The sequence below is a fragment of the Oncorhynchus keta genome, chromosome 11 (genome assembly GCF_023373465.1).
Source record: "Oncorhynchus keta strain PuntledgeMale-10-30-2019 chromosome 11, Oket_V2, whole genome shotgun sequence".
NCBI classification, from domain to species: domain Eukaryota; kingdom Metazoa; phylum Chordata; class Actinopteri; order Salmoniformes; family Salmonidae; genus Oncorhynchus; species Oncorhynchus keta.
The window spans coordinates 21,682,328-21,710,326 of record NC_068431.1 but is presented as its reverse complement, the minus strand read 5'-3'; the positions used below and the strand labels follow the sequence as shown (position 1 = coordinate 21,710,326).

The following is a 27,999-nucleotide window of genomic DNA, read 5'->3' as shown; positions in this document are numbered from 1 at the left end:
CCAGCCCTGAGAGGGTGGAGAGGAGGAGCCGATAGAGCCTTAGACACCCAGCCCTGAGAGGGTGGAGAGGAGGAGCCGATAGAGCCTTAGACACCCAGCCCTGAGAGGGTGGAGAGGAGGAGCCGATAGAGCCTTAGACACCCAGCCCTGAGAGGGTGGAGAGGAGGAGCCGATAGAGCCTGAAACACCCAGCCCTGAGAGGGTGGAGAGGAGGAGCCGATAGAGCCTGAAACACCCAGCCCTGAGAGGGTGGAGAGGAGGAGCCGATAGAGCCTGAAACACCCAGCCCTGAGAGGGTGGAGAGGAGGATCTGATGGTTCACGGTGTCAAAGGCAGGGGATAGATTGAGGAGGAAGTGAACACAGGAGCGGGAATCAACTTTGGCAGTGCGGAGAACCCCTGTGACATTGAGAAGAGCAGTCTCGGGTTGAGTGACCCGCGACTGGTTAGAGTTAAGAAGATTGTTCTGAGAGAGATATTGAGAGTTGGTCAGAGACCGCATGCTGAATCCTATTCCTGCTCTTTTCTCACTATCCATCAAACACATTTGGTGTGTCATCATCGTGATCTATGACTTGTGGTCAGACTCGCTCAGGCAGATCAAAATTTTAAAAATGTCAATGCTGATTTGAATGCCATTGAGAAACAACACTAAGGTGTCAGATTTTTTTCCGCAAACATCCTTTCTGAACTTAAAAGTAATCATAGAAGTTATCATCTAGTCATCTTTCAAAAGTATCTGTAATCTGATTACAATATTTTTGCTGGTAGCGTAACGGATTACAGAAAAACATTTTTTTATCAGTTCCATGTTTCCAGAAGTACAGGATTTGTTTGGAGTACTAATGTGCAGTTCGCGAACAATGCATTCTTTTAAAGCGACTCTTTATTGACTCGAGAGTCGTGATTTGTTTTGCTGAGTGACTTTGTAGTTCGTTTCACCTGCTGGCCAGCAATGAAATCTACAGCAGGACTCAGCCCAACAACTGCCTGTCATATAAACACGCAAGCAAAATATATCATGCTGCAGGCAGAATAGAGAAGAAAAATACATGCTTAGAACTGATAATAGATCACATGATACAAGAATGAATTCAATTAATTGATTATTGAATGTTATGATGGACACAGCTTTGTAGAAACAAAACATTCACAGCCTCTGCTCACAAACTCGAAAATGATCGTTTGGGGTGCTGCAGTTCACAAACGATATTGTGCTTATCACCCTCATGGCAGTCAAGCAATGCATTGACTGCCATGAGGGTGAATATATTGATGAAAGTAGCCTAGTCCGAGAGAGATTTACACGGGTATCAAAACGTCTCGCCAGTGTAAGCCTACACAAAACACAGTCCTTATTTCAAGTGTTTATCCCCTATGAGAAAAATGAATTGTGGGAAAACTTTTGGAACCATTTCCCTGTTTGATCACTAGGTTTAATGGGTATTATGACACCTCCACTGGGGGGGCTCTAGGTACCAAGAAATAACCGTATTTGTATGCCTAGCAATCAACAAAGGTACATTGTTTAAAGCATTCTATTCCAAGTCTCAGTCACAAATGACAGCTCCAATAAGCCTCCTATGGTGAATGCCGTGAACGAGAGGCTTGTGGAATCCTGACTCGTTCAAGTATTCAGTTCATCGTTCGCCTATAGGGGGTCCTGCATGCTCTGGGTATTACGGACTCAAATGAACTAAATTAGTCCAAATATTTCTATTTTCACTGAACGAGTCAATAAAAAGAGACAAACTTCCCATCGCTGCTTTGGAGAAGGCCTACTTTGATTTTGTTTTCTCTGCTGCCTTTAAAAAAATGTTTTTTAAAGAGGCCAGCAGGGAGCCGATTCTCTGAAAAGCATTAAAGAATCCTCAAGGACAAGCTCTGCCTTCCCCACCTGGACTTTACCAATCACAATACATCCAGAACTATATCGGTACGCTAAAGCACATTGGGAAAATGTAAAATAGTGTAAATTCACTTACTGTACATATATAGGCCTAGTCAACATTCGATTCAGTTCTGTCCTACATATCCTAAGCATACTCCCATAACTGTGACATGCATTGTGGGAGTTAAGTCGGGAAGTTCTTGCTAACATAAACATGTCAATAGTAATGCCTTCATTTAAATTCCAACCAAACTTCCTTTTGATTATGAAACATCATACTGGAGCAATCATCCTGTCAACACTAGTAATTGGCCTGCCTACTGACAGAGGTGCTTTAAAGTTATAGTACTAATGTTCAGAGTGGACCTAGTCAGTGCACAATGGATATCAGCTAGTCAGCACATCCTCTCTTCAATAACAAGCTTAGCTCAAAGTCAGTTATCAGTCAATCAACATTGTTTAGGGAACTTTCTTAACTCAGATGTTGAGGACACCATTATAGTAAAAATAACAACCCCACATCGCTATGAAAATATTGGTATCCTTCAACGACACCCAATGGTATTCTATAGGCACTAGTACCGCGAGGCCGAGCACTCTCCAACATTATGAGGTACATTTATGAAATCCTCATAGAAACAGTTAATAACTAGCTCCGAGTGTTGACAGGGAGTCTCAAGTGAGGCTGGAGAAAGGCAAAATCCTGCACATTTTCAAAGGAGTACAAAAGGAAAAAGGGGAAGTCTTTGGAGGCCTCCGAAAATAAAAGAAGGCTCCCGCTCAAAGCGCCAACCTTTCCCAGACACCCTTGAGAGCCTGCCTCACCCACCTCTCCAAGCATTTACATCACCCACCAGTATTTAGACAAAACTCCCCGCACCCCACTTTCCCTCTCTCCATCACAAAAGTCTATCCGAGCCAATCACAGGCTAAGCCACAATACGAGGCTATTTATACATCATTCAGTTTAGCGCTGGAACACTGTGACCAAAACTATATTGATTCACAGCCTGGGAAAATTCATCCTCTTTAGTAAATGATTGCTAGTAAAAGAAGTGAGTGGGAATCAGGTAGCTGACTACAGTTGTGTGTGTGTGCCAGTGGATCTATATGCTGATGACCTCCAAATGCCCCCCACCCCCCCTCCCCTCCCGAGTGCATGATTATCCTGGGAACTACTTCCTCTAATTTGGATACATCTCCATACAGAGGCGGCGGGGCGGCGGCCCACAAAAACACACTCCTTGATATCTCAATCTGTCAAAGAGTCCGCCACCATGTATCAGAAGAAACATGGTTAATTAAGTCTGGTGACAGGAGAGCACCTTTTGGGGCGGAGCTAACGGACTGTGGTACACTGTATTACCCTGATCAATCACATGGCTTCCTGTGTACAGTAAATGGTCAATGTAACAAAGTGATCTGTGTGTGTGTGCGTGCGGTGAGTGTAAATAAGTGTACTTTAGTTTTGTCAAATGCAGTTTGCCAGAATCAATGTTTGTGTACGCGTGTGTATACCTTTTGTGGAATGTTTTGGTCGGTAACACAGCTTAGCATACGAGTGTAAAATATGTGTGTATGTGATATTGATTGTGAGAGAAGCTGTGGTAACTTAATGACCCAGATCTTTGCTTTGGTGCTACAGATGATTGGATTGGTTTTCTAAGAGGTCAGAGGGAAACAGTAACAATGTAACAACACCATAACCAACAGAGACACCAGGGCCACTTTCTGTAGGAAAACATTGTAGAATGTTGCAGATAGAAATTACTTAAATGACATGCTTCCTTATGTCTGAGGCATGTTTGCTCTACATAATACACAGAGTACAAAACATTTCCATGACATAGAATACAGGTGAAAGCTCTGATCCCTTATTGATGTCACCTGTTATATCCACTTAAATCAGTGTGGCTCAAGGGAAGGAGACAGGAACTTTTTTAAGCCTTGAGACAATTGAGACATGGATTGTGTATGAGACAGGTTCAAGAAGGATGTTTAATAACCTCTTAGAGCTACCCCCTACTTTGTGCAATTTCCGCCTGAAGACATACCCAAATCTAACAGCCTGTATCTCAGGCACAGAACCAAGGATATGCATATTCTTGGTACCATTTGAAAGAAAACACTGAAGTTTGTGTAAATGTGAATTGAATGTAGGAGAATATAACACAATAGATCTGGTTTAGATGAAACAATGAAAAAAAACTTTTTTATTTTTGTATCATCTTTAAAATGAACTGTCACAAATATTACCGAAGGTGACTCCCCTACTCGGGTGGTGCTCGGCGGTCGTCGTCGCCGGTCTACTAGCTATCGCCGGTCCGTTGTTCTGTGTTCCTTTAGTTTTGTCTAATTGGTATCACCCGTTTCTTGTTTGGTTGTTAGGGTAGGGTTATATATAGTTTGTTCAGCCCGCTTCTGTTTCGTGCAGGCTTGTTCGTCTGTTTTGTTGTTTGAGTGTATTTTTGTTTGTATTTTGGTTTTCATGCCGTCCGTTTATGTTTCTGATCATTTGTTTTCCTACTTTTGTTCATGTTATGTTTCCGGGACATTAAAGCGTGTTTTTTCCCACATCTTTTGCTCTCTGCGCCTGACTCCACACCTCCTCACTCATTTATCGTAACAGAAGCCCGCACCACGATATGGAGTCAGCAGGAGCAGCGACCACTCCTCTTCCCACTATGGAGGAGAGAGTCCATCATCACACGTCCATCCTCCATCGCCTAGGATCAGCGATGGATCAGATGATGGAGAGGATGGATCGTTGGGAGAGGAATGGTCTCCTACTACCCCACCGACCCTCCCACCAGCAACTCTACCATCTCCCCATCTGGATCCGGTTCCAGCGCTCTGCTCATGACGCTCCGAGGGAGTTCGATGGAGCAGCGACGGGGTGCCAGGGATTCTTGCTTCAACTAGACCTCTACCTGGCAACCGTTCGGCCGGCTCCCTCGGAGGAGGAGAGAGTGTGGGTCCTCATCACATGCCTTACGGGTAGAGCCCTGGAGTGGGCTAATGCGGTCTGGAACGGGCCCGACTCAGCGAAGGACAATTACCCAGAGTTCACCCGCCGTTTCAGGGCCGTGTTCGATCACCCTCCAGAAGGTCGAGCGGCGGGTGAGAGATTGTTCCATCTCAGACAGGGGACGAGGAGCGCGCAGGACTTCGCGCTGGAGTTCCGGACCTTGGCCGAACGACAGGGCCCTGATAGACCATTACAGATGTAGCCTGAGAGAGGACGTCTGTAGGGAGCTGGCCTGTCGGGATACTACACTTAGCCTGGATGGACTGATAGACCTGTCGATCCGGTTGGACCATCTGCTAGCTGCTCGCGGACGTTCTGAAAGGGTCCTGTCAGTTCTACCTCCTGACCCTCCTGCTCCTATCCCGATGGAACTAGGAGGGACCGCGTCTAGGGAGATCGGAGGAGGAAGCTCCTCCTGTACCAGTTGTGGCCGGAGAGGGCACATGTCTGGTCGGTGCTGGAGGAATTCATCGGGGAATCGAGAAGGCAGGCAGAACACTCCTCGGGCACCCCAGGTGAGTAAGCATCACACTCTCCCAGAGTTTCCTGTTGGTCACATGTTCCTATTAATTTGTTTCCTTAATTATTCTCCTTCTCTCCAACATAAGGCACTGGTAGATTCAGGCGCAGCTGGAAACTTTATAGATCACCGACTCGCTCAGAGGTTGAGGATTCCGTTAGTAAAAGTAGACCCCCTTTTACCGTGCACTCTTTAGATAGTCGACCATTAGGGTCAGGGCTGGTGAGGAAAGCCACAATTTCGTTGGAGATGATTACGCAGGGGAATCACAAGGAGCGAATTAGTTTGTTCCTTATTGATTCACCTGCGTTTCCAGTTGTACTTGGGATTCCCTGGCGAGCTATTCATAATCCTACGATTTCGTGGAAACAGGGAACTCTACAGGGTGGTCTGATGAGTGTTCAGGCAGGTGTGTAGGGGTTTCCATCGGTGCGACAACGGTGGCGAGTCCAGACCAGGTTTCCACCGTGCGCATTCCAGCTGAGTATGACGATTTTGCCATCGTTTTCAGTAAAAAGAAGGCGACCCAATTACCACCCCATAGGCAGGGGGATTGCGTGATAAATCTCCAGGGTAACGCTGCACTCCCCAGGAGTCATGTGTATCCTTTGTCCCAGGGGGAGAAGGTGGCTATGGAAACTTACATCACCGAGGCTCTGGGACAGGGGTACATTCGGCCCTCCATGTCACCTGTCTCTTCGAGTTTATTTTTTGTGAAGAAAAAAGATGGTGGTTTACATCCGTGTATTGATTATAGAGGTCTAAATTCCATCACAGTGGGTTTTAGTTACCCACTACCTCTCATTGCTACGGCAGTGGAATAATTTCACGGAGCGTAGTTCTTCACTAAACTGGATCTCAGGAGTGCTTATAATCTGGTGCGTATTCGGGATGGAGATGAGTGGAAAACTGCATTTAGCACTACTTCTGGCCATTATGAGTACCTTGTCATGCATACGGTTTAAAAAATGCTCCAGCTATATTTCAATCCTTCGTGGATGAGATTCTCAGACCTGCACGGACAGGGTGTAGTGGTGTATATTGACGATATTTTGATCTACTCCGCTACACGCACTGCGCATGTATCTCTGGTGCGCAAGGTTCTTAGACGACTGCTGGAGCATGACCTGTATGTGAAGGGGGAGAAATGTGAGTTTTCCAAACAATCAGTTTCCTTCCTGGGTTATCGCATTTCCAGCTCTGGGTTGGTAATGGAGGGTGACCGCGTAAAGGCCGTGCGTAATTGGCCGACCGACCACGGTAAAGGAGGTGCAGCGGTTCTTGGGGTTTGCCCATTACTACCGGAGGTTTATCCGGGGTTTTGGTCAGGTAGCTGCCCCCATTACCTCACTGCTGAAGGGGGGGGCCGGTGTGTTTACAGTGGTCAGCAGAGGCGAACGGAGCTTTTCATAAGTTGAAGCGATGTTTACTGAGGAGCCGGTGTTGGCGCATTTGGCGTTTATAGTAGAGGTGGACGCATCCGAGGCTGGGGTTGGAGCAGTGCTCACAGCGTTCGGGTGCGCCACAAGCTCCGCCCCTGTGCCTTTTTTCGAAGAAACTCTGGCCAGTGGAGCGGAATTATGATGTGGGGATAGGGAGTTGTTGGCTATGGTTAAGGCCCTGAAGGTGTGGAGACACTGGCTTGAGGGGCTAAGCACCCTTTCCTTATCTGGACTGACCACCGTAACCTGGAGTATATCCGATCAGCTAGGAGACTGAATCCTCGTCAGGCAAGGTGGGCCATGTTTTTCCACCAGATTTCATTTCACTGTCTCATATAGACCAGGTTCCCTCAACACTAAGGCCGACTCGCGCTGTCAAGACTATGACACTGAGGACAGGTCCATCGATCCTACTCCCATCATTCCGGCAGCTAAGCTGGTGGCACCAGTAGTATGGGATGTGGACGCGGACATCGAGCGGGCGCTAAGGGAGGAACCTGCGCCTCCACAGTGTCCGGAGGGTCATAGGTTCGTGCCGCTGGCTGTTCGTGATCAATTGATTCGATGGGCTCATTGTCTACCCTCGTCGGGTCACCCAGGTATTTTTAGGACAGTGAGAGGTCTTGAGAGGAAGTACTGGTGGCCCACTTTGAGGAGGGATGTGTGATTCTGTTTCCTCCTGTTCGGTGTGCGCCCAGAGTGAGGCTCCTAGACACCTGCCAAGAGGTAAATTACACCAAATGTGTTTGCTTATTTTTCTTCTGGCGACACTTCCGTAAAGCCCAGCTCTGTGAAGTGTACGGCTTAAAGTGGTCATATGGACAGATACTCCAATCTCTGCTGTGGGGCTTTGCAGATCCTTCAGTGTCATCTATGGTCTCTTTGTTGCCGCTCTGATTAATGCCCTCCTTGTCTGGTCCGTAAGTTTTGGTGGGCGGCCCTCTCTTGGAAGGTTTGTTGTGGTGCCATTTTCTTTCCATTTTTTAATAATGGATTTAAATGGTGCTCCGTGGGATGTTCAAAGGTCAGAATATTTTTTTTAACCCAACCCTGATCTGTACTTCCCCACAACTTTGTCCCTGACCTGTTTGGAGAGCTCCTTGGTCTTCATAGTGCCGCTTACTTGGTGGTGCCACTTGCTTAGTGGTGTTGCAGACTCTGGGGCCTTTCAGAACAGGTGTATATACACTGAGATCATTATTTTTTTAAATTTCACTTCACCAATTTGGACTACAGGTTGTAATGCAACAAAATGGCAAAAACACCAAGGGGGTGAATACTTTTGCAAGGCACTGTAAGCTAGGTAGCTGAAGTTATACTTAATCTAAAGTCAATCTGGCGACATCACAATGATGACAAAAGGTTTCCCTACTAATTATTTACCTCCTTTTGAAATTTCATCATGTTTCCAAGCCATAGTAATGGGTGCTCTCATCTTATCTACCAACATAGAGCCCTGTCTAACTCCTCTAGCTCCACAATGAAATAGGTTGCAGGCCAGGCAGCAGGCTGTTAGCCAGCCTGCCAGCTTAGTGGAGTCTGCCACTAGCACAGTCAGTGTAGTCAGCTCAGCTATCCCTATTGAGACCGTGTCTGTGCCTCGACCTAGGTTGGGCAAAACTAAACATGGCAGTGTTTGCCTTAGAAATCTCACTAGGATAAAGACCTCATCCATTCCTGCCATTATTGAAAGAGAACGTGATACCTCAAATGTCAAAATAGAGCTACTTAATGTTAGATCCCTCACTTCAAAAGGCAGTTATAGTCAATGAACTAATCACTGATCATAATCTTGATGTGATTGGCCTGACTGAAACATGGCTTAAGCCTGATGAATTTACTGTGTTATTTTATTTTATTTAAAAAAAAATTTATTTCACCTTTATTTAACCAGGTAGGCTAGTTGAGAACAAGTTCTCATTTGCAACTGCGACCTGGCCAAGATAAAGCATAGCAGTGTGAACAGACAACACAGAGTTACACATGGAGTAAACAATTAACAAGTCAACAACACAGTAGAAAAAAAAGTGGAGTCTATATACAATGTGTGCAAAAGGCATGAGGAGGTAGGCGAATAATTACAATATTGCAGATTAACACTGGAGTGATAAATTATCAGATGGTCATGTACAGGTAGAGATATTGGTGTGCAAAAGAGCAGAAAAGTAAATAAATAAAAACAGTATGGGGATGAGGTAGGTGAAAATGGGTGGGTTATTTACCAATAGACTATGTGCAGCTGCAGGGATCGGTTAGCTGCTCAGATAGCAGATGTTTAAAGTTGGTGAGGGAGATAAAAAGTCTCCAACTTCAGAGATTTTGCAATTCGTTACAGTCACAGGCAGCAGAGTACTGGAACGAAAGGCGGCCAAATGAGGTGTTGGCTTTAGGGATGATCAGTGAGATACACCTGCTGGAGCGCGTGCTACGGATGGGTGTTGCCATCGTGACCAGTGAACTGAGATAAGGTGGAGCTTTACCTAGCATGGACTTGTAGATGACCTGGAGCCAGTGGGTCTGGCGACGAATATGTAGCGAGGGCCAGCCGACTAGAGCAGGGGGCCTCACCTCCTGGTTACACTAGTGACCATATTCCCTGTGCATCCCGCAAAGGCGGAGGTGTTGCTTACATTTACGATAGCACATTTCAATTTACAAAAAATAAAATGGACGTCTTTTGAGCTTCTAGTCATGAAATCTAGGAAGCCTAAATCACTTTTTATAGCTACTGTTTATAGGCCTCCTGGGCCATATACAGCGTTCCTCACTGAGTTCCCTGAATTCCTATCAGACCTCAGCAGATAATATTATAATTTTTGGTGATTTTAAAATGCACATGGAAAAGTCCACAGACCCACTCCAAAAGGCTCAGTGGGTTTTGTCCCACATGTCTCTGGACCTAAATGTTGTGGATCTTAACATTTTTCCTCATAATCCTGGACTATTGGATCACCATTTTATTACGTTTGCAATCGCAACAAATAATCTGCTCAGACCAACCAAGGAGCATCAAAAGTCGTGATATAAATTCTCAGACAACACAAAGATTCCTTGATGCCCTTCCAGACTCCCTCTGCCTACCCAAGGACGTCAGAGGACAAAAATCAGTTAATCACCTAACTGAGGAACTAAATTTAACCTTGCACAATACCCTGGATGCAGTTGCACCCTTAAACATTTTTCATAAGAAACTAGCTGCCTGGTATACAGAAAATACCCGAGCTCTGAAGCAAGCTTCCAGAAAATTGGAACGGAAATGGTGCCACACCAAACTGGAATCTTCAGACTAGCTTGGAAAGACGGTACCGTGCAGTATCGAAGAGCCCTCACTGCTGCTCGATCATCCTATTTTCCCAACTTAATTGAGGAAAATAAGAACAATCCAAAAATGTATTTTTGATACTGTCGCAAAGCTAACTAAAAAGCAGCATTCCCCAAGAGAGGATGGCTTTCACTTCAGCAGTAATAAATTCATGAACTTCTTTGAGGAAAAGATCATGATCATTAGAAAGCAAATTACAGACTCCTCTTTAAATCTGCGTATTCCTCCAAAGCTCAGTTGTCCTGAGTCTGCACAACTCTGCCAGGACCTAGGATCAAGAGAGACACTCAAGTGTTTTAGTAGTATACCTCTTGACACAATGATGAAAATAATCATGGCCTCTAAACCTTCAAGCTGCATACTGGACCCTATTCCAACTACACTACTGAAAGAGCTGCTTCCTGTGCGTGGCCCTCCTATGTTGAACATAATAAACGGCTCTCTATCCACCAGATGTGTACCAAACTCACTATAAGTGGCAGTAATAAAGCCTCTCTTGAAAAAGCCAAATCTTGACCCCCCCCCCAAAAAAAATAAATCCTATCGAATCTTCCATTCCTCAAAAAAAAAAAATAGAAAAAGCTGTCTTCCTGAAGACAATGTATACGAAATGCTCAGACCGTGTCTGTGCCTCGACCTAGGTTGGGTAAAACTAGCACTGAGACTGCACCTGTGAAGGTGGTAAATGACCTTATAATTGTGTCAGACCGAGGCTCTGCATCTGTCCTCGTGCTCCTAGACCTTAGTGCTGTTTTTGATACCATCGATCACCACATTATTTTGGAGAGATGGGAAGCCCAAATTGGTCTACACGGACAAGTTCTGGCCTGGTTTCGATCTTATCTGTCAGAAAGATATCAGTTTGTCTCTGAATGGTTTGTCCTCTGACAAATCAACTGTCAATTTGGTGTTCCTAAAGGTTCCGTTTTAGGACCACTATTGTTTTCACTATATATTTTACCTCTTGGGGATGTCATTCGAAAACATAATGTTAACTTTCACTGCTATGCGGATGACACACAGCTGTACATTTCAATGAAACATGGTGAAGCCCCAAAATTGCCCTCGCTAGAAGCCTGTGTTTCAGACATAAGGAAGTGGATGGCTGTAATCTTTCTACTTTTAAACTTGGACAAAACAAAGATGCTTGTTATAGGTCCCAAGAAACAAGGAGATCTTCTGTTGAATCTGACAATTAATCTTGATGGTTGTACAGTCATCTCAAATAAAACTGAAGGACCTCGGCGTTACTCTGGACCCTGATCTCTCTTTTGACGAACATATCAAGACTGTTTTAAGGACAGCTTTTTTCCATCTATGTAACATTGCAAAATCAGAAACCTTCGGTCCAAAAATGATTCAGAAAAATGTATCCATTCTTCTGGTACTTCTAGGTTAGACTACTACAATGCTCTACCCAGATAAAGCACTAAATAAAACTTCAGTTAGTGCTAAATACGGCTGCTAGAATCCTGACTAGAACCAAAAAAATGTATCATATTACTCCAGTGCTAGCCTCCCTACACTGGCTTCCTGTCAAGGCAAGGGCTGATTTCAAGGTTTTACTGCTAAACTACAAAGCATTACATGGGCTTTCTCCCACCCATCTTTCCGATTTGGTCCTGCTGTACATACCTACACGTACGCTACGTTCACAAGATGTAGGCCTCCTAATTGTCCCTAGAATTTCTAAGCAAACAGCTGGAGGGAGGACATTCTCCTATAGAGCTCCATTTTTATGGAATGGTGTCACGTTCTGACCTTAGTTCCTTTATTATGTCTTTGTGTTAGTTTGGTCGGGGGCTAGGGTCAGTTTGTTAAATCTGGAGTACTTCTGTCTTGTCCGGTGTCCTGTGTGAATTTAAGTATGCTCTCTAATGCTCTCTAATTCTCTCTCTCTTTCTCAGAGGACCTGAGCCCTAGGACCATGCCTCAGGACTACCTGGCATGATGACTCCTTGCTGTCCCCAGTCCACCTGGCCGTGCTGCTGCTCCAGTTTCAACTGTTCTGCCTGCGGCTATGGAACCCTTACCTGTTCACCGGACGTGCTACCTGTCCCAGACCTGCTGTTTTCAACTCTCTAGAGACAGCAGGAGCGGTAGAGATACTCTTAATGATCGGCTACGAAAAGCCAACTGACATTTACTCCCGAGGTGCTGACTTGCTCCACCCTCAACAACTACTGTGATTATTATTATTTGACCATGCTGGTCATTTATGAACATTTGAACATTTGGCCATGTTCTGTTATAATCTCCACCCGGCACAGCCAGAAGAGAACTGGCCACCCTCATAGCCTGGTTCCTCTCTAGGTTTCTTCCTAGGTTTTGGCCTTTCTAGGGAGTTTTCCTAGCCACCGTGCTTCTACACCTGCATTGCTTGCTGTTAGTGATAGTGACGAAACATGCAACCCATAACATTTGAAAAGCTTAGACTCACGAACACACACACACACACACACACACACACACACACACACACACACACACACACACACACACACACACACACACACACACACACACACACACACACACACACACACACACACACACACACACACTTGTCTATTTTACTCTGATGTTCACAAGGGGTCCGATTCCGACGAAATTATGCCTTTCTTACGCACGCCTTTCCTACGTACTTACCTTATGAAGGTGCAGAACCTATGAATTCAACCTACGAAAAACCTCCCACTTGCTGGCCAACAGATTTTTTCTGGTGGAGTTTTCATTCAATAGGATTTCAGTACATTTATCTTAAATACGGTCTACCTTTTTTAATTCAAATTTTGTAGACAAAGGGGTTCAGAAAATAGGGAACCATTAAAGGAGGCCATCTATGCATGTCTCCGTTGCACCAGGTGGTAGATGCACCAGGTGGTAGATTAGACACATTTTAAGGTTAGGAAAGCAGTGTACAATGGGGCTTGACCAATAGTGCAATAAATCTACCCTAATTCTCACTAATCATGGACCTGTATGAAAAAACGGAGCAAAGCCCGGGCATAGTTACAAAATATGAACAAAAATAAACATGCAACAATGTCAAGATTTTACTGAGTTACGGTTCAGGAAATCAGTCAATTGAAATAAATAAATTAGACCCCAATCTATTGATTTCACATGACTGGGAATACAGAAATGGATCTGTTGGTCACAGATACCTTAAAAAATTAAGTAGGGGTGTGGATCAGAAAACCAGTCAGCAGCTAGTGTGACCACCATTTGCATGACACATCTTTGCAGAGTTGATGTGGATGTTTATTGTGGCCTGTGGAATGTTGTCCCACTCCTTTTCAATGGCTGTGCGAAGTTGCTGGATATTTGCGGGAACTGGAACACATTGTCGTACACGTCAATCCAGAGCATCCCAAACATTGTCAATGAGTGACATGTCTGGTGAGTATGCAGGCCATGGAAGAACTGGGACATGTTCAGTGTTACGGATACAGGTATCCTGTGTGTGTGTGTGTGTGTGTGTGTGTGTGTCTGTGTGTGTGTGTATCCTGTGTTCTTTTCTCTCCTCCCCTCACAGGTGAAAATCACTCCCCAATCAGAAGACACACCTCCTCCTGTTTCCTACCCAATCACAGTTCCTTTCCCTTGGTTTAAAAACCATGTCAGTTGTTTGCTCTGGAGCTCAATCTCTCTGTAAATGCCATATGTCTGTAGATCGCTCTGTTCACCCTCTCCTACTATGTCTCTCTTTATGTATTGAGCTATCTTTTGTTTGAGCACCTCCATATCACTTTGTCCTCACCTGTGAGTATTGTTTTTGTTTGTTTGCTGGTGGGAAAAGGGGGAACCAAGACCAAGTCTCCCATGAGCATACACTACCCATAGGTAAACTTTGTTAAAAACACTAGTTAGAACTGGCCGGACCACCCGCTGTATATTTGGTTAGTTAGTTGTTGTTGAAATAGGCTAGTCTAGCTTAGGGGTGTTTTGATGCTTATGGTTTCTTTCCTTGGGTCCAGCTCAGCCCCTTTTCCTTGCCTATTTCACTGTGGAAAAAGGATGCAATACTTGTAATGTTGATATGATTTTCAGTTTACTTCCATATGGCTGGTTTTACATTCGTCTACAGGGATCATACGGAAAATAGCCTACAACAATTGCTATGTGTATTTACAATCCCCTTCTCCAAGTGGATTACTCATTTACCTAGCTCTTATCAACAGCTCTTATCCATTTAGAAATTACAATACAGAGAATACTGTTATTTCTATCTAAAAAGAACATGGATGTTTTCCACTTGGAACCGGAAGGTTTGCTCAACCTGATTAATGGTTTCCTCAAAGGTGGTGGAATTATGTCAAGGCCAGTATACAGCGTTTCTAAAGACACACCTCCTTCCTTTCTTAGATCTGCACCAGAGCAAATAGCGGGGTGAATCGAATGCTATTCTCATGCTTAAGTTCAAGGTCAGAATACACATGCTCAACTCGGGTCAGAATCAGGGCCTAGCTGTGCAGGACACAAGGACACCATCCCAACTCCCTACAAAATGACTGTGCAGTAAAAATAACTTTAAAGAATAACTTAAAGAATAAGAGTTGTTCCACATGAAAAACCTTCCCTGAGCTTTCCTGTCTCTCAAACGTGTTTCAGACAAGTCAAAACATATTCCCTTTTGTGTTCTTTAATGTGTCTCTATGGGCAAATAGCAGTAAGGCCAAATTCAATGTTTCATCAAGTAATTTTTACTTACATTGTTTTTATACCTACAGGGGCCCTATAATACGAAATTAAACAGCTAGATGGTCCATTTTATTAATATCCTAAAATAATTCCATATGTTAGGTTAGTAGATAATCACAGAAAAAGGGCTTAGATTTACATGTTTTAAGAAACGCACATAAGATCAGTCATAAATACTGTACTTATCTTCTCGTGTCCAGAATCCGTTGTAGGGCAGCTATAGGTCTTTGTTTTTTAGAGCGTATTGTTGCTGGAAGCCCAAAGAGATGCCATCCATAACCACCTCACTGTAGACAATGGACATGTATTACATCCTGTAAAATCCCAACACAGTTTTCACCATTGTGTGCTTAGTGTACACTGGCCTTGTTCCTGGAATCGTTCAGACACGTAATTCTGAACCCATCTTCCCTGAGAAAAGAGCTTAAAAATTAAACGGGTCATCTGCGGACACAAATGACACAGGGTAATTAGCTGCTAATTAGCAAACAGACAAGGCTGAAAATGTTAACAGGATATTTAACCACATTAAACTGCCATTCAGGGCACACAAATAAACAGCAGGAAACCACAACAAATAGGAGCATTACAGCAACAAAATCTAAATACCAGACTTTGGTTTCAACTCAACATTTTTTATTCCTTTTCGGGAAGAACCCCAAACCTATACCCTCACATTCTCCGCTGCGGCTGAAAGTAATATCAGCCTAGGTTTATGACAAAAGGTTATGAATGATGTGTATGTATTAATCATTCATGGTGGCATAATCCAGGCTCATAGGCTTCTCAGTCGTCTGAAAATTGCATGCTCACCTCGGCTATATATGATCAGATCCCAGTTCCCATCCCAGCCTTCTCACCCCTAAGGAGGTTTTATTTTCATGGCGGACACAGTTTATGATAACGCTCCTGACTAATGATGACCAGACATTTAATAGAGTGGTAGCATTTATTTTTTATAGTGATGTCACTTTGTCGTCCCCATATGTAAACAAAGCATGAGGGAGAAAGGAAGGTTATTCTGAAGAGAGAAAGACCTCAGGGAAAGAGCAGAAGCAGCAGCATTTTATCTTTCCCTGGCTGCCCTCATTCTGACTGACTGGGAGAGACAAGCGATGTGGTTTGGCTGTGTGTTTAGAGGGTAGAGGGGGACAGAAGGAAAAGCAAATGCAATGCATGAAGGAAGTGGATGAGCACACAAGGTCATACACATGCTTACAATTTCAATTGTCCTGCAAGAACCACATACTTTATGCAACATTAACACACTCAAACATCTGCCCTCACATACATAAGCATATGACCATAATAACATACCAGACGGCAGGTAGATTAGTAGAATGTGTAGCTATGGCTATACTCCAATCACATGAAACCTGACAATGTTTTTATTGAGTCGTTTGATTAACGTCATGATACTATAAATCACATCTGAAAATTTCTGGCTAAAGGGGGTTAAACGGAGAGAACGATAAAATGCAAATGGAGAGCAAAATGACCAAAAGGTACAGAGACACGCACAATGAGATAGAAAACAAAAAACTTGCGACCGATATTAAACAAAGGTTATAGGAAGAGAATAAAGAGTGAGAAATGAGTGTGAGAAAGGGATAGAATAATTGATAGCCATATTGTAACAGCCAAGCCATTCAAATTCAATGTGTACGAGTAATCTGTGGGACAAAGAGAGATGTCAAAAGGACAACAGGCTGTGTGGGCTGAAACTGCACACTGCGAAACTCTGTATATAATCCCTATTGGTCCCGTTGATGCTCCCAGAGCCTTGCACAATAATTAGTTTCACCATAGCTGTGTGCTTAAGACCGATAAGCAATGGCTGGGGCTGAGGAGCAGCCGCCACCGAATGGATGTAGCAACTTATCTGCAAACCGCAGAAGAAAAAAAAACGGTGCGGTGACAGGGACAGAGGCCTCGGTAATGACCATGTGTGGGAGAAGTGCTCGTCATCGACCGCGTTCCAGAAACAAAGGCAAGGCAATCAAATAACTGAGCAGGTGCACCGTTTAAGAGTCCCACATAGGTATTGCAGGCTTGTGAAGACTGAAGAGACAGTGTTGTTATAACGTGGTGCGTCTTTAGTATCTTAAGAGGTTTGCTTAATGAAGGGCGAGCAGCTCTGCTGGGACAGCCTTGAAAACAGTTAGTTAAGCACCAGGCCGCTTTCTTTATCTGCTCCATCCCCAAGGGACCAAAACATCAAGAACAACAGATCAGCCAGAACAAGAGCAGAAGTAATGGCAGGCATTTTCCTACACATGTTTTGAACCAGTACAATGAGCTGTGTGAGCATGTCAGCAGCTGTGGCGAAAGTTATGAGATCAAGTGGAGTAGCGCCAATTCCATCAGGCAACATCCACATATGAACTGAGAAAACTGGTGACATTATGATTTCTCATAATAACTGAACTCATTTATTGTACAATATATCATAAAGGGTGGCAACGAAGGAAACAAACTCAAAGCCAATCTCAGTTGGCTGTATACTGCTCTAAGGCAGAGTTTCCCCAAATCCTATAGATTTGGCATGCACTGACTTCAGAAAGTATTCATACCCCTTGACTTATTCCACATTTTGTTGTGTTAGTTTGAATTCAAAATGGATTAAAACAAATAATCCACCCATCTACAAACATTAACGCATAATGACAAAGTGATGACAGAAAATGTATGCAAATGTATTGAAAATGAAATATAGAAATATCTAATTTACATATGTATTCACACCCCCGAGTAAATGCTTAGTAGAAGCACCATTGGCGGCGATTACAGCTTTGAGTCGTCCTGGGTATGAATTTATCAGTTTTGCACATCTGGATTTAGGGACTTTCTCCCATTCTTCCTTGCTCAAGCTCTGTTAAGTTTTATGAAGATTGCTGTTCACCGCAGCTCCACAAGTATTTTTGATGTGATTCTAGTCTGGGCTTTGGCTGGGCCACTCAAGTACTTTGACATTCTTGTTCTGAAGGCATTCCAGCATTGCTTTAGCTGTATTCTTAGGGTCATTGTCCTGTTGGAATGTAAATCTTCGTCACAGGCTAAGGTTGTTTGCACTCTGAAGCAGATTCTCATCAAGGATTTGCCTGTATTTGATGCTGTTCGTTGTTCCCTCTATCCTTTGTGGTGGTTATTTCATTATTATCAAATGAGGAGAGACAAACATATCACACAAGTCGGATTTAAACTTCATCTTTATTCACTTACTAATAGGGAAAGCAGGTCACACCACACACACACACAAGTGAATGATGTGAGTGCTCTACAATAACGAGGCTGGTCAACCCAACACTCTTGACTGCAGGGTATTTTAGATTCTTTGAAGTATCCACCATTTGCCATGACAGCTTTCACACTCTTGGCATTCTCTCAACCAGCTTCAAGAGATATTCACCTGGAATGCATTTCAATTAACAGGTGTGCCTTGTTAACAGTTAATTTGTGGAATTTCTTTCCTTAATGCGTTTGAGCCAATCAGTTGTATTGTGACAAGGTATGGTTGAAATACTGTCACGGTCGTTGTAATCAGAATCGGACCAAAATGCAGCGTGGTATGGTTCCATCCTCTTTATGAGGACGTTAAACACACAGAAAACAAACGCAAAATGAAACGTAAAGCAAATGTGGTGCTCGCAGGCAACTATACATAGACAAGATCCCACAAAGCACAATGGGGAAATGGCAGCCTAAATATGATCCCAAAACAGAGACTACGATAAACTCTGGTTCCCTCTGATTGGGAACCATACCAGGCCAACATAGATATATAATAACCTAGATAACCCACCCTGACCTAACCAACACAGAGAATAAAAAGCTCTCTATGGTCAGGGAGTGACATATACAGAATATAGCCATATTCTGTAAAAGACCAAGTCCGTATTATGGCAAGAACACCTCAAATAAGCAAAGAGAAATGACATTATTATTTTAAGAAATGAAGGTCAGTCAATCCGTAAAATGTAAAGAACTTTGAAAGTTTCTTCAAGTGCCCGTCACAAAAACCAAGTGCAATGATGAAACTGGCTCTCATGAGGACCGCCACAGGAAAGGAAGACCCAGAGTTACCTCTGCTGCAGAGGATAAGTTCATTAGTTACCAGCCTCAGAAATCGGCAATTAAGTGCACCTCAGATTGCAGCCCAAATAAATGCTTCAGAGTTCAAGTAACAGACACATCTCAACATCAACTGTTCAGATGTGACCGTGAATCAGGCCTTCATGGTCCAATTTGCTGCAAATAAACCACTACTAAAGTTTACCAATAATAAGAAGAGATTTGCTTGGGCCAATAAACAATGGTTATGGACATTAGACTGGTTGAAATCTGTCCTTTGTCTCGATGAGTCCAAATTTTAGATTTTTGATTCCAACTGCCATGTCTTTCTGAGATGCAGAATATGAACGGATGATCTCCGCATGTATAGTTCCCGCCATGAAGCGTGAGATGACCTGGCCTCCACAATCACCAGACCTCAACTCAATTGAGATGGTTTGGACCTCAGATTGAAGGAAAAGTAGCCAACAAGTGCTCTGCATGTGTGGGAACTCCTTCAAGACTGTTGGAAAAGTATTCCAGGTGACTACCTCATGAAGCTGGTTGAGAGTGTGCAAAGCTGTCATCAAGACGAACGGTGGCTACTTTGAAGAATCTAAAATATATTCTGATGGGTTTAACACTTTTTTGGTCACTATATGATACCATATCTGTTATTGCATAGTTATGTCTTCACTATTATTCTAAAAAGAAATAGTAAAAATAAAGAAAAACCCATGTATGAGTAGGTGTTTCTCTAAACTGTATGTAAATTTGATATTTCTGTATTTCTTGATCAATTTAAAAACAAATCTAAACTTATTATGGGGTATAGTGTGAAGATGGGTGAGAAAAAACATCTACTTAATCCTTTACGAATTCAGGCTGTAACAACAAAATATGGAGTAAGTCAAGGGGTATGAATACTTTCAGTAGCTGGTTGTACACAGATGGCATTAGATGTGGACTCATCTCAATATTATACCACTTTTGAGGTCTGTCAATGGCAAATTTTGATTTATTGGTGAACTATCCCTTAAAATGACAAATTTGCTATTGTATAGACCTACAAAATATAAAATAATCATTAAACAGAGAACTGCTTTGAATGACAAATGCAGTATTTTAGCTACCTTAAATTGTGTAAAAAAAAAAAGTGAGCCAATGGTCAGTAAGGGGTGCGCTTGGAGACGATACCGTTATGAGGTGAAAATACTGACCGTTTGGACTGCTTTCGGGTTCTGCTATATTCCACAGCCCACAGATTGGACTGAATAAAGCTTTAATGTGCTTCCCTTTATTTCCACCCCCGCATATATTTATTTTTATTTATTTATTTATCCATTATTTTACCAGGTAAGTTGACTGAGGACACGTTCTCATTTGCAGCAACGACCTGAGGAATAGTTACAGGGGAGAGAAGGGGGGATGAATGAACCAATTGTAAACTGGGGATTATTAGGTGACCGTGATGGTTTGAGGGCCAGACTGGGAATTTAGCCAGGACACCGGGGTTAACACCCCTACTCTTACGATAAGTGCCATGGGATCTTTAATGACCTCAGCTAGTCAGGACACCCATTTAACATCCCACCCAAAAGACAGCACCCTACACAGGGCAGTGTCCCCAATCACTGCCCTGGAGCATTGGGATATTTTTAGACCAGAGGAACGAGTGCCTCTTACTGGCCCTCCAACACCACTTCCAGCAGCATCTGGTCTCCCATCCAGGGACTGACCAGGACCAACCCTGCTTAGCTTCAGAAGCAAGTCAGCAGTGATATGCAGAGTGGTATGCTGCTGGTATGCTGCATTCTTTCTACCTGGAGACAGCTCCGCCCTCCCTTGGCAACAACAACACCTCCACACAGACTTAACACAGAGGCCCCTCAGGGTTGTGTCTTCCGTCCTCTGCTGTACTCCCTGTTCAACCACGACTACGTGGCTTTGCCTGACACCAACTCCATAAAGTTTGCTGACAACAGAAGGCCTGATAAACAACAACGTGTCAGCATATAGGGAGAAGGTAAGTGAACTGGCATTGAAGTGTAATGACAACAACCTCTCCCTCAACATCAGAAAAACAAACAAGCTGATTGTTGACTTCAGGAAGCAGATGAGGGAACATGACCCGTTCCACATCAACGGGACTGGAGTAGAGAGAGTCACGAGTTATAAATTCCTCGGCGTCCACATCAGCATGCACTCACTCATGCGCACACACACACACACACACATCACAACTGCTGCAACCAGACTCTTATTGTACTGCCCAGTTTATACACTGCCTCCCTTCCCAAATACACATGTAAATATTGGACTATAAATTGTGCCTTCCTATATTATTGTTAAAATGTTTATTCTATTCTAATGAGTCATTTACTTTGTTTGTATTATTTCTTATTGTTGTTGCATTGTCGGGAAGGAACCTGCCAGTAAGAATGTTGTTGTACTATGTATACCATTCGTACATATGACTAATACAACTTGAAACTTCTTCCCTCATTCTCTGACCTCCTGCCCTCCCTATATAAATATATTACAATAGGCACCAGATTGTCAAAGCTGATATTTTCAGAGGAAGAGGCGGAAGAGTGGAAAGGGCGGTCACCAGGTGTCTCCATGGCAACAAGGGAATCAGAAAATGCTATTCACTGTAAAAAAATAATAACATGCTCAATAGTCCTCCTGCAAAAAGGTCTGCACTGTAAGAGTCACTACATGCTACCGTGTGGATATTTAGTCTTTGTAACAGGTATATTATCTTAACCTTTCTAACCTCAATGGCTCTTGAGCAACACTTAACATAATATCTATGTTGCTCTTCTACAGTATAGTTACATATTCCAGATTCCTCCAACATTATCAATCTGCAAGTTTTGGGCAAGCCTATGGGACAAATGTCCCCTGCCCTTCCCAAATTTGAAAGATGGCTAGAAAAATCTGAGTACTGGAACAAAGTTTCTGTATTTGGCACATCCCACAGTCTGACAAATGCTACGATACAATTTATGTTACATGGGTCTGTCCACAAGAGATTAATCAAGCATTGACACACGCACTGTGAGCAAACTTCAACCTTTTAAAGAGACGGGAGCTCTGAATACTACATTGTGCCATACTGTTAACCTACATTTTAATTAAGCCTTCTCACTGACATTGACAAATATTCACCAAAATTGTCTCGACCTAAAGTCTAAACCTAAATTGTCTTAACCTCTAGTGTAAACTAAATCGCGCAAATTGTAATTTCACCCATCCCCTATGAGACATGTGACGGTGAGTTTGCTCACTCTTGTGGAAAAAACATGAATTTCACATGATCTTATGTGAGGTTGTATGATTACTTGTGAAAATCCAGATGTGAAACCATGTTGTTTTGGAACACTTTATACAGTGCCTTGCGAAAGTATTAGGCCCCATTGAACTTTGACCTTTTGCCACATTTCAGGCTTCAAACATAAAGATATAAAACAATTTTTTTGTGAAGAATCAACAACAAGTGGGACACAATCATGAAGTGGAACGACATTTATTGGATATTTCAAACTTTTTTAACAAATCAAAAACTGAAAAATTGGGCGTGCAAAATTATTCAGCCCCTTTACTTTCATTGCAGCAAACTCTCCAGAAGTTCAGTGAGGATCTCTGAATGATCCAATGTTGACCTAAATGACTAATGATAAATACAATCCACCTGTGTGTAATCAAGTCTCCGTATAAATGCACCTGCACTGTGATAGTCTCAGAGGTCCGTTAAAAGCGCAGAGAGCATCATGAAGAACAAGGAACACACCAGGCAGGTCCGAGATACTGTTGTGAAGAAGTTTAAAGCCGGATTTGGATACAAAAAGATTTCCCAAGCTTTAAACATCCCAAGGAGCACTGTGCAAGCGATAATATTGAAATGGAAGGAATGGAAGGAGTATCAGACCACTGCAAATCTACCAAGAACTGGCCGTCCCTCTAAACTTTCAGCTCATACAAGGAGAAGACTGATCAAAGATGCAGCCAAGAGGCCCATGATCACTCTGGATGAACTGCAGAGATCTACAGCTGAGGTGGGAGACTCTGTCCATAGGACAACAATCAGTCGTATATTGCACAAATCTGGCCTTTATGGAAGAGTGGCAAGAAGAAAGCCATTTCTTAAAGATATCCATAAAAAGTGTCGTTTAAAGTTTGCCACAAGCCACCTGGGAGACACACAAAACATGAGGAAGAAGGTGCTCTGGTCAGATGAAACCAAAATGGAACTTTTTGGCAACAATGCAAAACGTTACGTTTGGCGTAAAAGCAACAGCTCATCACCCTGAACACACCATCCCCACTGTCAAACATGGTGGTGGCAGCATCATGGTTTGGGCCTGATTTTCTTCAGCAGGGACAGGGAAGATGGTTAAAATTGGGAAGATGGATGGAGCCAAATACAGGACCATTCTGGAAGAACCTGATGGAGTCTGCAAAAGACCTGAGACTGGGACGGAGATTTGTCTTCCAACAAGACAATGATCCAAAACATAAAGCAAAATCTACAATGGAATGGTTCAAAAATAAACATATCCAGGTGTTAGAATGGCCAAGTCAAAGTCCAGACCTGAATCCAATCGAGAATCTGTGGAAAGAACTGAAAACTGCTGTTCACAAATGCTCTCCATCCAACCTCACTGAGCTCGAGCTGTTTTGCAAGGAGGAATGGGAAAAAAATTCAGTCTCTCGATGTGCAAAACTGATAGACATACCCCAAGCGACTTACAGCTGTAATCGCAGCAAAAGGTGGCGCTACAAAGTATTAACTTAAGGGGGCTGAATAATTTTGCATGCCCAATTTTTCAGTTTTTGTTTTATTAAAGAAGTTTGAAATATCCAATAAATGTCGTTCCACTTCATGATTGTGTCCCACTTGTTGATTCTTCACAAAAAAATACAGTTTTATATTTTTGTTTGAAGCCTGAAATGTGGCAAAAGGTCGCAAAGTTCAAGGGGGCCGAATACTTTCGCAAGGCACTGTATGTGATGATATTTCACATGAAGTTCCACATGTGAAAGGTTATGAGATCACATGTGAAAATCTACATGTAAATCTTCATGCGAAATATCATCACATGTGAAGTGTGCCAAAACCCTGTTTCACATGTACAAAACATGTCAGAATTTCACATCTGAAATCATGTGATTTCCAACATGTGAAATCATGTGTTTTTTCCATAAGGGCACAGCGCATGTGTCATTGTGACAGGAAAATGTGGCACAATAACTATTATGTTGGGAACCACTTACTCCACAGTACATTCTAACTGCAGATCAGCTACAGTATAAGAAGCGATTACATGACAACGGATTGTAATGAAGAGACAGGCCAAACTCTACATGTAATTACACAGAAATAAAACATTTCACTATTATATTATTTAATGTAACTACATATCTGCTCAGCTTTATGTAAAGCGTTGCATAAATGGGGTTTTCTAACTCCCGAACATTGCCAAACCAAGCTATAGTAAGTTGACAAGGTTATGCCTCCACCATAATTATTGGAACAGAGCTGAAAAGGACAATGTGAAAACAAAATATCCAAGCCAGCACAGCTCGGTTCAGGTCTGCGTGTTAGTGTGAAAAGGGCAAGAGTGTATGCTAGCTAGCTCGCACACGAAGAAGGCATTTCTGTAACTTTGTTACAACGTCTCAGTCTAGCTAATGTGATTTGACCTGACAGTGACAGGTGCCCTTGACCTGACTACCACCAACACCCATATATAGAACCAGTCAATAGATTGAAGTAATTTGGGTAACACTTCCTATTATAAGTGTCTATGTTGGGCATTATAATACATTATGCATGTCTCATAAGGAGTTTATAAGTGAGCTTCTAATTAATTATAAAGAGGGTATTTAAAGGAAGTGTTACAGTCATTAGTTCTCTCAATGATTTGGTAATGCTAGGCAACAAGCATAGAAAGGTATGTATCACTCACTTAGTCAGACCCCCTTTCCTTCCCTTCGCAACTAGACACACACATGCAAAAAAAACGAGCTGCAGCAGCCTCAAAGGCCACACAAATTAAAATGTTCCCCGTTTGTTGTTCTCCCAGCTCCGGTGCTGGCTGCTGCAGAGTGAACGGAGCATGCTCCCAACATTCCCTCCTGCTCTCCAGGGTTCTCTTGTTCCTCCTCCACCGCCTCCGGTCTGCCTCCTTTTATTACATATGCACACGGTCTCACCCTCTCTCACACAAACTGTTTCTCCCTCATACACACAGTGTCTCCCTCATACACACACACAGTTTCTCCCTCATACACACACACAGTTTCTCCCTCATACACACACACAGTTTCTCCCTCATACACACACAGTTTCTCCCTCATACACACACAGTTTCTCCCTCACACACACACAGTTTCTCCCTCACACACACACAGTTTCTCCCTCACACACACATAGTTTCTCCCTCATACACACACACAGTTTCTCCCTCATACACACACAGTTTCTCCCTCATACACACACACAGTTTCTCCCTCATACACACATACACACAGTTTCTCCCTCATATACACATACACACAGTTTCTCCCTCATAAACACATACACACAGTTTCTCCCTCATACACACATACACACACACACACAGTTTCTCCCTCATACACACACACACACACACAGTTTCTCCCTCACACACACACACACACACAATTTCTCCCTCACACACAGTTTCTCCCTCACACACAGTTTCTCCCTCACACACAGTTTCTCCCTCACACACAGTTTCTCCCTCACACACAGTTTCTCCCTCACACACACACAGTTTCTCACACACACACAGTTTCTCCACACACACAGTTTCTCACACATACACACACACAGTTTCTCCCTCACACACAGTTTCTCCCTCACACACACACAGTTTCTCACACACACACAGTTTCTCCCTCATACACTCACACAGTTTCTCCCTCACACACTCACACAGTTTCTCCCTCACACACTCACACAGTTTCTCCCTCACACACTCACACAGTTTCTCCCTCACACACTCACACAGTTTCTCCCTCACACACTCACACAGTTTCTCCCTCACACACTCACACAGTTTCTCCCTCATACACACAGTTTCTCCCTCATACACACACAGTTTCTCCCTCATACACACACACAGTTTCTCCCTCATACACACACACAGTTTCTCCCTCATACACACACACAGTTTCTCCCACACACACACACAGTTTCTCCTCACACACACACACAGTTTCTCCCTCATACACACACACAGTTTCTCCCTCATACACACACAGTTTCTCCCTCATACACACACACAGTTTCTCCCTCATACACACACACAGTTTCTCCCTCATACACACACACACAGTTTCTCCCTCCTACACACACACAGTTTCTCCCTCACACACTCACACAGTTTCTCCCTCACACACTCACACAGTTTCTCCCTCACACACTCACACAGTTTCTCCCTCACACTCACAGTTTCTCCCTCACACACCCTCATACACACACACAGTTTCTCCCTCACACACACACAGTTTCTCCCTCATACACACTCCCTCACACACACACAGTTTCTCCCTCATACACACACAGTTTCTCCCTCATACACACACACACACAGTTTCTCCCTCACACAGTTTCTCCCTCATACACACACAGTTTCTCCCTCACACACACACAGTTTCTCCCTCATACACACACACAGTTTCTCCCTCATACACACACAGTTTCTCCCTCATACACACACACAGTTTCTCCCTCATACACACACACACACACACACAGTTTCTCCCTCACACACACACCTCAGTTTCTCCCTCACACAGTTTCTCCCTCATACACACACACAGTTTCTCCCTCACACAGTTTCTCCCTCATACACACACAGTTTCTCCCTCATTTCTCCCACACACAGTTTCCCTCCCTCACACACCCTCACACAGTTTCTCCCCACACACACACAGTTTCTCCCTCACACAGTTTCTCCCTCACACACACACAGTTTCTCCCTCTCCCTCACAGTTTCTCCCTCACACAGTTTCTCCCTCACACAGTTTCTCCCTCACACAGTTTCTCCCAGTCACACACACAGTTTCTCCCTCACACAGTTTCTCCCTCACACACAGTTTCTCCCTCACACACAGTTTCTCCCTCACACACAGTTTCTCCCTCACACAGATTCTCCCTCACACAGATTCTCACACACACACAGATTCTCACACACACACAGTTTCTCCCTCACACAGTTTCTCCCTCACACAGTTTCTCCCTCACACAGTTTCTCCCTCACACAGTTTCTCCCTCACACAGTTTCTCCCTCACACAGTTTCTCCCTCACACAGTTTCTCCCTCACACAGTTTCTCCCTCACACAGTTTCTCCCTCACACAGTTTCTCCCTCACACAGTTTCTCCCTCACACAGTTTCTCCCTCACGCACAGTTTCTCCCGCACGCACAGTTTCTCCCTCACACACTCCCTCACACAGTTTCTCCCTCACACAGGTTTCTCCCACACACACACAGTTTCTCCCTCACACACACTCCCTCACACAGTTTCTCCCTTTCTCCCTCACACAGTTTCTCCCTCACACAGTTTCTCCCTCACACAGTTTCTCCCTCACACAGTTTCTCCCTCACACAGTTTCTCCCTCACACAGTTTCTCCTCACACACAGTTTCTCCCTCACACAGTTTCTCCCACAGTTTCTCCCTCACACACACAGTTTCTCCCTCACTACACACTCCCTCACACAGTTTCTCCCTCACACACACAGTTTCTCCTCACACACACAGTTTCTCCCTCACACACACACACACAGTTTCTCCCTCACACAGTTTCCCTCACACACACACAGTTTCTCCCACACACTCACACACACAGTTTCTCCCTCCCACACACACAGTTTCTCCCTCACACACACAGTTTCTCCCTCACACAGTTTCTCCCTCACACACACACACACACAGTTTCTCCCTCACACACACACACAGTTTCTCCACACACACACACACACATTCTCCCTCACACACACACAC

General features: G+C 43.6%; 1 long non-coding RNA gene across 1 annotated transcript in view; it reads right to left on the bottom strand.

Annotated features, from left to right (window-relative positions):
- Positions 1-25,062, bottom strand: part of LOC118389913 (uncharacterized) — a 41,020-nt gene extending 15,958 nt beyond the window's left edge. Inside the window, exon 1 of the long non-coding RNA XR_004826881.2 lies at positions 24,933-25,062. This is a non-coding gene — a long non-coding RNA (uncharacterized LOC118389913). The remainder of the gene's footprint in view (positions 1-24,932) is intronic.
- Between the last annotated feature and the right edge of the window lie 2,937 nt (positions 25,063-27,999).